The sequence below is a fragment of the Populus euphratica genome, unplaced genomic scaffold (genome assembly GCF_000495115.2).
Source record: "Populus euphratica unplaced genomic scaffold, PopEup_1.0 scaffold433.1, whole genome shotgun sequence".
Classification (NCBI taxonomy): Eukaryota; Viridiplantae; Streptophyta; class Magnoliopsida; order Malpighiales; family Salicaceae; genus Populus; species Populus euphratica.
Window position 1 is genome coordinate 105,365 of NW_011500322.1, and position 13,167 is coordinate 118,531.

A 13,167-nucleotide genomic window follows, 5' to 3' on the forward strand; every position below is an offset into this window, starting at 1 on the left:
AACTAGAAACCATATACAAAGAACATTCCAATTAGATTATAAATAGTTAACATGATTACATTAGTTATTGTATTGAAATAGTGTTAATACTCGTAAATGTTGCCAGGTATTCATGATTATAACTTATGTTAACAACAAATCAAGTTCCTTTCATAACACAGGTGTCGGTTATACTATACGGTTGGGCTATAGAAGTGCCAAGTATTTGTTGTACCAAGGCTTATACAATATAAATCTAGATTAGTCATTTAACAATCAAATTATTAAGAGTGAAGAAGATAATAAATATAAAATATTGTACTATCAAACATTAATGTCCATGTTGAGTTTATACTATACTTATTCTTACACCATTAGTGTAACCTTTTCACCTTGACATAATAAACTTAACTAAACATAATGAAAGAGAGAAATATAAATAAAAAGATAAAAACATAAATAAGATATATAAGTTAACTAACTAAAAGAAAGGAAATGAAAGGCATAAATATGAGACTAGTATAAGCAAAACTTAAGCATTACAAAAATATAAAGAAAGAGAGCAAGAACATGATCTTGATCTGGAAATCGAGATATCTAAATACATGACAAATGCCTCTTTTTATAAGCTAAAATTTAGAACTATTGATTTGTTGATAAATTGTTGAATTGATGGCTATATCTTGACTTGGTAACAATCTTTATTTTCTTGTCAAAGCAAAACATCATTGCTAACATCAAAATTTGAATAGACTGTCTTCATGAAAATTCTAGGAAATTGTCTCAGCTTTCCAACAGAAAAAAATAAGGTCATTTGGACTTTTAGAACTCAAGATATAGGATGAACACTGAATAGTATTTGTGCTGTAGGACAGATTTTGACTTCTCCATTGTTGCTACAATTTGAACTTGAAAATGGTCTTTCTGAATCTTAGACTCAATATGAAAGTTTTAGGCCTATGTCTTAGCTTTCGATCCATATAGAGCAGACCTAAATCCAAGTTCTATAGCTCTAGTTGTGATCCAATAACCGAATGGTGTTTCAATTTGGACTTCAACGAGCAGACCTAAATCCAAGTATAGCTCTAGTTGTGATCCAATAACCGAATGGTGTTTCAATTTGGACTTCAACTAGCATCTCTTTATAAATGTTAGCCCTATCTTTGTCTTTTCACTTTCAATAGTTAATCACATCAATTAATTCTTTGAATTATAAGATATGCCTGTATTTAAAAAGAGCATTTACCATAAATTAAAGTTATCTTATAAAACATGCTAAAATTAGGGAATTTAATGATACTTTAAGTGCAATATGATGATATAAAACCTTAATAAAAATACACTTTAATAACTAATCACAAACCTGTCTCCACTAGGAACAATGAGTAGGGTTGTCTTTTGTGAGTAGTGCTCGATCGTCTCCCTCCATTTCTCCTCCAGTCGCTGCCTTGCCAGGTAAGCCATCTTTTTTCTCTCTTAGTTTTTTTATGTAAATGATTTGGCACCATGTGAAGGTAAATTAATTACCTTCATACTGTATAGTGCATGCTTGAATAATTCACGCATGCAATCTGTAACAGTGCCCAACTGGGTTACTGTTTTAGGCTAGTGACTCGGCTAAGCTGGCTAGGTTCAACCCAGTCACATGGGCATATTAGGGATGCTAATACCTTTCCTTTACATAACTAGTCCCTTAGCTTAGAATCTCTAAAAGATCAGTTTGGTTTTCTAATAACCATAATACTAGGTGGCGACTCCCTTAAATACAAAAAAAAAAACCATGAAATAAATTCCCCACTCCTAGGAAAGGTTACCGGAATGTCAAGCTCTCACAAGGGTGCGACAGAATGATGACTCCACTAGGGACCCTTAGATTAGGCTTGGTAATTTTTTTTATTGATGCTATGTGTTGTTGGTTTTTGTTTACTATGAATGATATTTTTTAAAAAAGCTTTAGCATACATCTTGACATCTTGTCATACATGGTATATTGGATATGGTTAAGACTTTATGGCATCCTATCATGCATCACTTTATTATTATCTTTTTTTAGCTGCACACATTAAACTTTAAGTTAAGTGGAGAACTAGTAGTTTGCCTTATGACTTGAGTTAAAGTTTAAGTTTGAATAAACCTCAACTTTTTGCTAAGTATTTAAATTGATAGTGATTGGTACATATGACATCCCACTTTCTGCTGAACCTTTATATTACCTTTATGATGGTGATCATTAGGACAACAAGAAACCCTTTTTAAAGACCAAGTAGTAAACCTACTCTATATCTCACATAAAAGAATTAGAACATATCCTTAGGGTGTATGTTTTATAATATCTTTTGCATCAAAACAAGTCTAACCCCAAGACATCTTGACTTGCAGGACTTGAAAACAAAATGGCCATCACTACTAAATTTTCCATCATGGAATATGAAAAAAAATTGAATTATCACAATTGACTTAAAAAGACTGCCTTAAAAACAATGTTAAGAAGCTATCACCAATCAAGAACCTGAATTGCAATGTGAACAAGTTAATGGCTCACTTCTAGAATGTGGATGAGGTTGTATTTTTTAGAAAATATTACACTTATCGAACATTAATGAAAAGGGCGTTAACCCATCTTTTGTATAAAATCTATCTCTTGGTGAATATGCTTTAAGCAAACAACTTGGAAAACAGTATTCCTAACAAAGCAATGTGACAAGAGAACCTATGTTTATAAGGTGGTGGCTATTAATCGCTCGCAAGAAGTTCACATCCATATCAATATACAAAGCATTCTTATCATAATCATATATTATATCATTTATTTTCATCTATGCATGCATCTAAAGACTGAGAAACATAAGTCCTCCTTCTATAATCCACAACACTCAACTAAAGAAAATGATGTAAAATGAAAAGAGGTCACACCCAAAAGCTTAGTACCAAAAAGAGTTGGAAGGAGTTTGGAATGATGTTGCGCACCTAATTGGTTTGCTCGAGCAAATGTTTTGAGCCAACCTTTCTCCTACTAATGAGATCATGCATTTTCAAAGTCATCTTCATACATTTACACATCACTTTTTGCTTTTAAGAACCCTTAAAGAGAATCTTCCAGGATAACACGTGCACTTTACACTAAGAATGAATGGCCAAACTTTAAAGAATACATAATAGTTATAAAAGATGAAGAATGGGATGAAAATAACATTAAGGAATTCACAAAATTAACAGGACAACATGAACAAAGTTGGAAACTTGCTAGAAAGGAACATGAAACTATAGATTTAGGCAATGAAAAAATAAGAGAAAAGCTAAGGATAAGGATTGTGATCACTCCTAAAGTAAGAGAAGATTTGATTGCATTATTCCAAGATTATATAGATATCTTTGTCTGGTCATATAAAGATATGCCTGATTTGTATTGGGTACCATTAGTAAAAGGATCCAAATCAAATAAGCAAAGGTTAAGAAGGACCAATTCGAATGTCTTAATCAAAGTAAAGGCAGAAATTGAAAAGTAGGGGAACACCGATTTTCTAGAAGTAGTCAAGTATCCACAATGGGTGTCCAACATAGTTATCGTACCTATAAAAAAGAAGAAGATAAAATCAGGGTTTGTATGGACTTTAAGGACTTAAACCAAGCTAGCCTTAAATATAGTTTTCCTCTACCATATATAGATGTATTGGTCGATCCACACATTCCTTTATGGATGGATTTTCAGGCTATAATCAAATGAAAATGGTGCAATATGATAAAGAGAAGACAATATTTATAACACCATAAGGAACCTTTTATTACGAGGTCATGCCATTTAGGTTGAAGAATGTTAGGGCCACCTACTAAAGGGCCATGTTGACTCTATTGCATGACATGCTACATAAAGAGATTGAAGTATACATGGATGACATGATTACTAAAATCTAGAGAGGGAGAAAATCATGTCCAAATATTGAAGGAATTATTTGAAAGACTAAGGAAGTATAAGTTAAGGCTTAACTATGTAAAGTGTTCATTTGGGGTGAAATCTAGAAAGTTGTTGGGATTTGAGGTGAGTGACAAAGGGATAAAAATGGACCCTAACGAAGTAAAGACTATTCAATTTACGCTAACTCCCAATTCAGCATGACTTGTTACCCAATCTTTGATTATTAAGGAAGAATCTTGAATTTTAAAAAAAGAGTGAAGGAGCTTTTGAGAAAATCAAGCAGTACCTACTGAATCCACCCCTATCTCTTAAGCCAAATTGCAAAATGAAAAGTTCTACTAGCTGAGTGCGATGTAGCATATATGACAAGGAAAGCCATGAAAGGGAGTGCCATCATCGATCACCTAGCTAACCATGTTATGGAAGATTATAAGCGATTAAACTTTGATTTTCCTAATAAATATATGCTTTCACTTAGAGAAAGGAAATCAGATTGGTGGATTATATACTTTGATGGTGTTGTGGTAACGGAGTGGGAGCAGTGCTAATCTCTCCTGATAAGAAAATGTATCTGGTTTCAGTTAATTCGCGGTTTGAATGAATTAATAACTCAACTGAGTATGAAGCTTGCATTTTTTATTTTAGAGGTTGCATTAGAGCTAAACATAAAAAAATAGATGTGTATGGAGACTCAATGTTGATAATTTGCCAAGTAAAAGGAGAATGGCAAGCCAAGAAAGAGAAGTTAAGGCCTTACTAGAAATACTTGTCTAAATTAGCTGGAGAATTTGAGGAAATAGATTTCACCTATCTAGGAAAGGAAGGAAGCCAGTTTGCTGACATTTTGGCCACACTAGCTTTTATGGATAGAATAGATTTTGGACACAAGGTATAAATAATACACATGAATATCAAGAATAACCCAGCTCATTTTTAATCAGTTGAAATTGATGGAAACCCTTGGTATTACAATATCAAGAACTTTTTACAAACCTAGGCATATCCTATGGGGGCATCCAAAATACATAAGAAGACCTTAAAAAGGTTGGCAATGGATTTTTATCTTGATGGGGAGATTTTGTATAAGAAATCATTTGATAAGACTTTGTTGAGATGTTTGGATGAAGTTGAGGCCAAAGGGTCGATGACTTTTGGTTGACATTAGAAAAGGACTGCATCGAATATGACCAAAAATGCCATAAGTGTCGGGTGTACAGTGATTAAATCAAAGCCCATTCTGTTCCTCTATTTAACTTGACATCTCCAATGCCCTTCACAATGTGGGTTGATGTGATTGGGTTTGTCAACCAAAAAACCAGTAGTGGTCATGGGTTTATTCTCATTGCTATCGACTACATTACAAAATAGATAGAAGCATGGTCATTTGATCATGTGAAATAAAAAAGAGTGATGAAAAAATTTATCGAAAGAAATTTGATATGTCAATATGGTCTACTAGAAAATATTACAATTGATAATGACCAGAACTTCAATGGCAAGATGATAATAGAATTCTGCACTAAATGAAAAATCAAGCATTCAAATTCCTCTCTTATAGGCTAGATGAATGGTACGGAAGAAACTGCTAACAAGAATGTCAAAAAGATTATTTAGAAGATAGTGGTCACTTATAAGGATTGGCATATAATGTTGTCATTTGCTCTTCATGTGTACCGCACCGCAATCCAAATTTCAATAGAAACCACCCCTCACAGTTTGGTATATGGAATGAAGGTCGCCACACAATAAGGTGCCTTATGTGCTAAAGAAAGCATTCTTGAAAGGAGCTTTACTGTTATCTAGAATAGATGGAGAAGATCTAGTTAGACCCACCCATGAATGCTGACTCTACAAAGAAATACCATGCTTCCCAATCAATAAAATAAAATTCAGCGATGAATTCTCTTTATAAAGAACCTTTTCTTTATAAAACACATGATCTCATAGTATTCAAAATCTTTTACTTAAAAGAATTGTTTTTACGAATGACTGAGGAGATGACTCCATCAATTATCAAATTGGAGGGATCCAAGTTAAATTTAAACCTGATAGGTATTGCACACCACACTAGTGGCATAAAGTGCACATAGAGATCTATAGTGAATCAAAGCCCAAAAGGATATCATCATAGAACTTCTAAAACACCTATTATAAGAGTTGCTTAAAATAAAATATGATAATTGCATGGAAAGTTTTAGTTTTCATGAACAAAACTAAAATTTTTTAGTTTTCCTCTTAAAAATAATTTCTCAAAAATGAAAAAGGCAATTAAAACATTAGCAAAAGTATAACACAAAGCAATGTTCAATTGAACAAGAAAGGGCCCCATAAGAAACTAGAGATCTCTTCACTAAGCATAAAAAGGATAGGAAATATAGCAGTGGCGCATATTTCAGTTCAAAAGGATAGGCCGAGCAAACAAATGGAAACATGAGCTCAAAAAAGTCTATAATAGAAAGGGGGACCTATATTTTCTAAAATAGGTAACAAAAACATGCATACTATATTGTCATAACATTAACCTGAGTTTAATTTACATATGATGAGATTATCAAAGATGAATTATTTTCATCTTAAAACCAAAGTTGTTTGCATTGATAAGTCTTAGCCTTATTTAAAATCAGTATTGATTGGAAAATCTATGAGGTTAACCTTGGAGTAGTGGTGGGATCATGATCTAAGTGTTCTCTTTTTATCATCATTTGTCATCAAATCATTTTTTAAAGTAAGATTTCTTTTTTTAAGGTTCGTTAGAAGTGAAAAATTATAATTTTAGGGTTCCAAAAGAGAGATTATCAAGGCTTTACTAATTCAAGTTTCATTAAGGATGAAAAAAAAGGCTTTTGGATTCATAAAAGAAAAGGTATCTCTTAACATTTTCATGATACATCTTGGAATTTGACAAAAAAAAAACTTGCAATTATATTTATCTATTATGGACAAAAGTAAATTACCACATGTTACTTTTATTAAAACATCTCTTGATTTAAAAACAATAATTGGTATGGTGATTACATTTGCAAAGTTAAGGCACCTATTCTTTGATAGTCATGATATATTTTCTACTTATTTAAAAATCATGTTGAACCTCTTTATTCACGAAACAATTGCATAGTTGTTTATCATTAAGACAACATCCTCTTTAACTAGCCTAATTTCTTTTGATGTTTATGTCATATTCATATTTTTATCTTTAATTGATAGTCAATCATTCTTAATTAGGCTATTGATTTGCTCTTTAATCCTTCATAAAGATTAATGGATATTCACATTTAGCTAATTATTTTAAAATCTTCTTATTGCACAAAAACTTTTCTCTCTTGATTTTCTCTTTAAATATTTCTATTGATTATCTCTCATTGTTTTTTCACTCCAACTTTCTTCTCTCTAATTTTTTTCTCCTCCCATTGTAGTTAGGGTTTTTCTTTCAACCACCTCCCTAAAACTATACCATTCACACACCTATTATTCTACCCTATCCAAGAATATTTTTATTTGTTTTCATTATTCATTCTTATCACCTCATTCTTTTAGTCCCTCAATTCTTACTTAAACTATTTTTTTTATGGATTTCTTTTTTAATTTCTTATTTTTAAAAATTTATGGATAAACAAAAAGGTAGGAAATTAAGAAATGGTATAAAAATGTATTTTTCTTATATATTTTATATTTATAATTTTAAAAAAATATATTAAAAACAAAGGGGGTTCAAAACAGGTTATGACACTATAGTTTGTTATTCAAAAGAGTTGTGTAAATTCTCGATAATATTATATGGATTTACTCAAGTGTTGTATCACAATCTTGAGCCTGAATTCATACTCGACCTTCATGATGTCTACCTTAAACTCATATTATGCTTTAATATAAGTATACAAGCTAAGAAAAACATTATTAATCTCTTTGCAACCACATGATGAGAATACGAAAGCATTGGAACATTAACGAGTACATTCTTAAAATGGAGAATATACTCAAACCTATTGCCATTATAGCCCTGGTTAGTAAGGTCTACAATTATTATTCATAAAAGTGATTGTATGCTATCCCTGATCAAACTCCACTCAATGTGAAACAGGTGATGAAAAACTACTTTTAAGTAGTGAAAATAAGCATAATCAAACAAGAATTATTTTTTTTTAAGCTGAGAAGAGAAGAGTTTTCCAACACCAACAATTTTCTACTAAGGCATCCAAGAGTAGTACCAAAGGATCTATTAATGACCACCTAACATTTTGTAATGGCATAAAGTGCACATAGAGATCTATAGTGAATCAAAGCCCAAAAGGATATCATCATAGAACTTCTAAAACACCTATTATAAGAGTTGCTTAAAATAAAATATGATAATTGCATGGAAAGTTTTAGTTTTCATGAACAAAACTAAAATTTTTTAGTTTTCCTCTTAAAAATAATTTCTCAAAAATGAAAAAGGCAATTAAAACATTAGCAAAAGTATAACACAAAGCAATGTTCAATTGAACAAGAAAGGGCCCCATAAGAAACTAGAGATCTCTTCACTAAGCATAAAAAGGATAGGAAATATAGCAGTGGCGCATATTTCAGTTCAAAAGGATAGGCCGAGCAAACAAATGGAAACATGAGCTCAAAAAAGTCTATAATAGAAAGGGGGACCTATATTTTCTAAAATAGGTAACAAAAACATGCATACTATATTGTCATAACATTAACCTGAGTTTAATTTACATATGATGAGATTATCAAAGATGAATTATTTTCATCTTAAAACCAAAGTTGTTTGCATTGATAAGTCTTAGCCTTATTTAAAATCAGTATTGATTGGAAAATCTATGAGGTTAACCTTGGAGTAGTGGTGGGATCATGATCTAAGTGTTCTCTTTTTATCATCATTTGTCATCAAATCATTTTTTAAAGTAAGATTTCTTTTTTTAAGGTTCGTTAGAAGTGAAAAATTATAATTTTAGGGTTCCAAAAGAGAGATTATCAAGGCTTTACTAATTCAAGTTTCATTAAGGATGAAAAAAAAGGCTTTTGGATTCATAAAAGAAAAGGTATCTCTTAACATTTTCATGATACATCTTGGAATTTGACAAAAAAAAAACTTGCAATTATATTTATCTATTATGGACAAAAGTAAATTACCACATGTTACTTTTATTAAAACATCTCTTGATTTAAAAACAATAATTGGTATGGTGATTACATTTGCAAAGTTAAGGCACCTATTCTTTGATAGTCATGATATATTTTCTACTTATTTAAAAATCATGTTGAACCTCTTTATTCACGAAACAATTGCATAGTTGTTTATCATTAAGACAACATCCTCTTTAACTAGCCTAATTTCTTTTGATGTTTATGTCATATTCATATTTTTATCTTTAATTGATAGTCAATCATTCTTAATTAGGCTATTGATTTGCTCTTTAATCCTTCATAAAGATTAATGGATATTCACATTTAGCTAATTATTTTAAAATCTTCTTATTGCACAAAAACTTTTCTCTCTTGATTTTCTCTTTAAATATTTCTATTGATTATCTCTCATTGTTTTTTCACTCCAACTTTCTTCTCTCTAATTTTTTTCTCCTCCCATTGTAGTTAGGGTTTTTCTTTCAACCACCTCCCTAAAACTATACCATTCACACACCTATTATTCTACCCTATCCAAGAATATTTTTATTTGTTTTCATTATTCATTCTTATCACCTCATTCTTTTAGTCCCTCAATTCTTACTTAAACTATTTTTTTTATGGATTTCTTTTTTAATTTCTTATTTTTAAAAATTTATGGATAAACAAAAAGGTAGGAAATTAAGAAATGGTATAAAAATGTATTTTTCTTATATATTTTATATTTATAATTTTAAAAAAATATATTAAAAACAAAGGGGGTTCAAAACAGGTTATGACACTATAGTTTGTTATTCAAAAGAGTTGTGTAAATTCTCGATAATATTATATGGATTTACTCAAGTGTTGTATCACAATCTTGAGCCTGAATTCATACTCGACCTTCATGATGTCTACCTTAAACTCATATTATGCTTTAATATAAGTATACAAGCTAAGAAAAACATTATTAATCTCTTTGCAACCACATGATGAGAATACGAAAGCATTGGAACATTAACGAGTACATTCTTAAAATGGAGAATATACTCAAACCTATTGCCATTATAGCCCTGGTTAGTAAGGTCTACAATTATTATTCATAAAAGTGATTGTATGCTATCCCTGATCAAACTCCACTCAATGTGAAACAGGTGATGAAAAACTACTTTTAAGTAGTGAAAATAAGCATAATCAAACAAGAATTATTTTTTTTTAAGCTGAGAAGAGAAGAGTTTTCCAACACCAACAATTTTCTACTAAGGCATCCAAGAGTAGTACCAAAGGATCTATTAATGACCACCTAACATTTTGTAAACTCAAGACACCTGTAACCACCACACATGTTGAGATATTAATAGTCATTAAAGAAAAGGAATTTGTGGCTTACTCCTTTATGATGAGCATTGACATGAACATAGAAATTGTAACTAGTTTTGTCACTTTCATCATGGTTGTTATGAAGTCGAATGCATCCATAATAATGATACTAAAGAATACAATGCCATAAAAAAGGTGATAGAATATTTATCACCAAAAGTCACCTCCATTAGTTTTTAAGAAAATAATTGCAGTCCAAATAAATAAGGGAGAATCCCCATGATGCATTCTTGAAATAAGATAATCTTTTAAAATTGCATTTCAACTTAATTGAGAAAATGTTTTGAAACTTTTCAATAAAATCAATAGCGTTTCTTCAATAAAATCCTCATATATCTAAACGTATTCTCCTTATCTCCAACTAGTTTCCATGTCTCCAATAAAATCTTGATGCTAAGATCTTTATATCTCTATTGAAATCTTCATATCTCTAGATAAATTGTCTAAGTCACCAATAAAAATATTCATCTATGCATTATCACCTTACACAATGATTTAAACACTACTTTCACACAGAGCATGCTCATTTTAAGAAAAATAAATAAAATGATTAAACCCTCATCTCTCTTGTAAGCAAACACTCTGATTTCTTGAAATCCAACACCCATCTTTTGCAGGCACATTAACCAAAGTCATAAAAGGTAACATCACCTTATAAAACAATAGTTACTTTCTTTCCCTTTATTCTTACTAGTTAAGTCTTTTGAACATGATTGTTTAAAAGATTTAGAATGCAAATGATGGAGCATACATTAACAAAAAAAAAATATATCATTCATTCAGGTTAAACCTTCACCTTTCCCGCACCCATTTTGACTCACCTCGGGCTATTTTATATCTACCTCAACACACACTTTAATGTACTGTTCATGTTTTAAAAAGATTCACACCATCCATTTTGCATACACTCCTCGTGTATACAAATTCTTTGTGTAGGTATGACATATAACTGCACACCACCCTGCATATAAATTATCCCATACCAAGAAAATGCATCAACCTTTCAACCAATGATATAAACAACACCACAAACTAATAACAAATATCAACCTTTTTACCAATGGTATTCATTTTTGTCCCCTGCCATGAGGTCGTTCTCCATCATTACTTTATACATCACAAAGTATCTACAACACAACTTTCCATGCTCCACGAGATAAGTTGTTATGATCTTTATGCTCTACAAGGTAAGTTGATACGACCAAGGTTTATAAATATTTTTGGTCACTAGGTAAAACCTTCAAGCCAAGCCATGCAAGTTAAGATCATTCAAACTCGTTCAAATGCTTAATAGTAGTTTATTCAATCATACATTTCTTTTGACATTCATTATATTTCTCTTTCATGCTCATTATTTCTTTTCTTGTGTTTATTGATTTAAACAAAGGTCCCCTATTCCTATAAAAGACAAAGTCATGGAAATCTTGATCGAGTATAAATCTTTCATGATTTGATTATAGGGGATTACTAATTAATATGTTTATGTATGTGTGACTTTTAACATATGTGTTGCATATATATACTATACTAACACGACTAAAAGATTGATGTCTTCTCCCAAGTGCAGAAGTGTCGAAGTAATAAATAACCTGGTAAGACCGGGGTCGAACCATAAAAATGCTAATTATATAAATTATAAACAACAATAATACAACAACAACAACAACAGTAGTAATGGTAATGGTAATGGTAATAATAAAGAAGAAGTAGAAGAAGTAGAAGAAGTTGATGAGAACTTTGAAATAGAAGATCAATGTGAGAATCAAACAATAATAAAAACAAAGATCAATGTTAGAGGATCCACTAATAGTATTTCAAACAAGTATAGTATAAACTCTTTTTATTATTCAACTAAAAACCACACGCAAAGAAGGTTCCAATCGGATTATAAATGGTTAACATGATTACATTAATTATCTTATTCGAATAATGTTAATACTTGTAAATATTGTCTAGCATTCATAATTATAACTTATGTTAATAATAAATCAAGCTCCTTTCATAGCACAAGTATCGGTTATACCATATGGTTGGGCTATGAAAGTGCTAAGTATTTTTTGTACCAAGTTTTATACAACATAAATCTAGATTAACAATTTAACAAGCAAAGTATTAAAGAGTGAACAAGATAACAAATATAAAACATGTTAGTATCAAACATTAAAGTCCATATTAAGTTTACACTATACTTATTCTTACACCATTAGTGTAACCTTTTCACCTTGACATAATAAACTTATTTTTTTTTTAATTGAGGTCATTTGGACTTCTAGAACTTAAGATACAGGGTGAACATTGAATAGTATATGGGTTGTAGGACAGATTCAAACTTCTATGTTGTTTCTATGATTTGGACTTCCAAACAACAAAATTTAGTTTTTCCTTCCAAATGAAAGTTTTAGGCCTATGTCTTGAGATCTACAACTTTAGATATGACCTAATTACCGAACGGTGTTCTAATTTGGACTACACTATCTTTTTTCTAAGTTTGGCCATCTCTTTATCCTTTCAATTTCAATATTTCAACTTATCAATCAATCCTTTCATTTATGTGATAGGCCTGCATTTAGGATGAACATTTATCATATCTACATTTAGAATGAACATTTACCATAAATTAAAGGTATCTTATAGTATCAGACTTGTTATTATACAACATGCTTTAGTTAAAGAATTATTGATACTTCAAGTGCAAAATCATGATATAAAACCTTTAATAAAAATGCACTTTTAAGTACTAATCACACCCCCCAACCCAGCTTATTACTAGTCCCAAGTAATCAAAGCGTTAAAATAGAAAA